The following is a 2776-nucleotide window of genomic DNA, read 5'->3' as shown; positions in this document are numbered from 1 at the left end:
AACATTAAATAAGAAGAAATATGGTCATGAGCAGATGACTTGGTAGGTTCCCTTGGGTTACATTTTCTAGAAGCCAATGATGTGGTTGTGTACTTATGATATTCAAGAGTTTTAAGTGTATTCACAAGCCAAGTAACAAGGAAGATGGAGTTATCTAAGTTGACTAAGCATGGGACATTGTGTATGCATTAGCCTTGCTTATGTGGACTTGTTATGGTTCATTTAAACTACATGGACCTTCCGTTTTTTTGCGCCGCATTTTTTGGGTATTCTCAAGTTGAGAACAGGGCGCATCCTGGATGGGGGAGAAAGGAGCTCATTCACTACCACAACAAAAGGAGATGAAGCCATGCAACCACAAGCAACTTCAGAGGACTCCACTTGACATGTAAGTACCACTCTTCCCATGCATTGACGAAACTGGAAGGCCACTCTTGGATGTGTAAAATAGGGCTAAACTATGTATTTAAGGGCAACAACCCATACTTACTGGATCTCTCTTATGATTCTTGACATAAGGCTTATTTCTTGGCTTGGGTATTCTTCTATATGCTGAGTCTAATCTCCCATGCCAAGAGAGGCATCAAATTTAGTCTCTTGAGTTATTCAAGAGTTGAATGAAGATTGCTATTGGCTGTCCAATCCTGAAATTTGAAGGGCTGAAGCTTATCTCCTTGCATTCTTGTCTAACCTTGTCACATCAAGGGGCTCATTCTTGCTCTTGGAAGCTACCATGGAAGAAGCTTGAAGAGAGGAGTATCTAGAAGCTTTTTGACTTGATTATGTGATGAAAAACTTTCTCTTCTTGAAGGTTTATGATCGATCATTGGTCTTACTTGCCATTGATATGCTTGATGCAAGTTGACATTGCATAAGCATTGTGGAAGGGGTATCAAGAGAGAATCTTGATTGCTCTATGTACATGCTTGGGGCTGAAATATGTAGCCAATAGCGAGAAGACAAGGGCAGTAGGATTTCCTTCTTCTCTCCTACTTCTACATGCTTATTGCAAGCTATCTATTACTTATTATATGCTCTTGAATATAGGGGTTGCTTTTGTACTTCATCAAAGTGTCTTCTTGGAAGTTTGATGCCATGTATATGGGCTGAAACAAGTAGCCCACGCAGTGATTTTGTGGTCAACAGGTCCTTTTTTTTCCCTATTGTTTCATACGGTGTGATAGACACTTGCATTTGGCTGATCTATGCACTCTGTGTTAGGGAAAATTTATGCTATCAACAGAGGTGAATCTCGGAAGATATTTGGGCTGATATCTTCAGCCATAATCGGAAAATTAGCTACAACAGCGATCTTTTGATTCATTTCTTACTCTTTAGAAGACATATTGTCAAGATATGCAAGTCTTATGTGCCCCTATGGTAGGGCAATGTTTATAGACCATTCATAAATGCATTGAGCTGGATTAAGAGGAGCTTTTTTTCTTTATTCTTGACTGTAATAACCTAACCTTATCAGGAACTCTATTTGAGGCTTTCTTAAAGCAAGTCTCTTTTGCTCTACAAGCCTTGTAATTGACTCATAGTCTTTTGTCTCTATCAATCTATATTGGATGTAATCATGCAAAGTTGATTCATACTTTGGAATCATGTATGATTGATGGGATGCAGAGTTTTTTATGCTACATGATATCATATTGTACTTGAACACATATCTTTTGATTACTCTTACATTCAATAGAACAAGCTTGATTTGAGTTAGACCTTATGAGGTAATACTCTTGTGTTCATTGCTAAGTACATGCAGTTGGAAGCTCTATTAACATCTTCGAGAACTTGGCTTCAAACCTTCAACCCTTCTCTTATCTCTTCCATCTCCGCAGTCTAAGCTCTTGAACCCTCATATATTCTTCTCTCTCAAATCCCTATGGTTAACTGTGAAGTACCTCTTGAACCTTAAAAACATTCATTGTAATCTACTTATCTCTTGAAGACACATCTTCATCTATCTTGTCCAGTTTTCTTGCCAAACTCCTGTGGTGACCTTCAACCCTACATGCTGCGACAACACCCCTGACGACTCGAGAGGATGACGACCTTGACGTGCCCTTGATGACCAGAGAGAGAGAGAGAGAGAGAGAGAGAGAGAGAGAGAGAGAGAGAGAGAGAGAGAGAGAGAGAGAGAGAGAGAGAGAGAGAGAGAGAGAGAGAGAGAGAGAGAGAGAGAGAGAGAGAGAGAGAGAGAGAGAGAGAGAGAGAGAGAGAGAGAGAGAGAGAGAGAGAGAGAGAGAGAGAGAGAGAGAGAGAGAGAGAGAGAGAGAGTTACTTGGCTAAACGTCGACCCCTTGGTCACAATGTTGACGCCCATGTCCTCAGAACCCACTCAATCTCCCTTGGCGTGATGCACAACTAACAGGCAGTAGGAGCAATAGGATTGTAGGCAGGAGGAGCGGGGAGCCACCAATGAGTAATGTGGAGGATGGCACGATGAGCGGGAATGAAGACCACTCCTACTCATCATGGCACGTCCTTTTCCATGCAAGACATGCAAGATTTGAAAAGTAGGCTCGGCAACTTTGTGGTTGTTTGGGCATCACCTAATGTAGAGTCCCTATAATAATGTAGTATAGATGAGACAAGAAAGAGAGAAGGAAAGGCTTTCGTTGTATTGTTCCAAGTCCGCCTTTCCCCTTTGAGAGGGTTATCTTTATATAAGAGAGCTTGGACCTTTGGTGTTCTTGGAGTTCACCCAATGGTCCTCACGTTTGTTACATGGGCTTTATGTGTCCAGACTAAGCTGCTCCTTTCAGGTAGGCAG

This window comes from Lygodium microphyllum, chromosome 22 (assembly GCF_053477565.2).
Source record: "Lygodium microphyllum isolate KBCC chromosome 22, Lygodium_microphyllum_v1.1.10, whole genome shotgun sequence".
In the NCBI taxonomy this organism is placed as follows: Eukaryota; Viridiplantae; Streptophyta; class Polypodiopsida; order Schizaeales; family Lygodiaceae; genus Lygodium; species Lygodium microphyllum.
Note: the sequence above shows the minus strand (reverse complement) of the source record.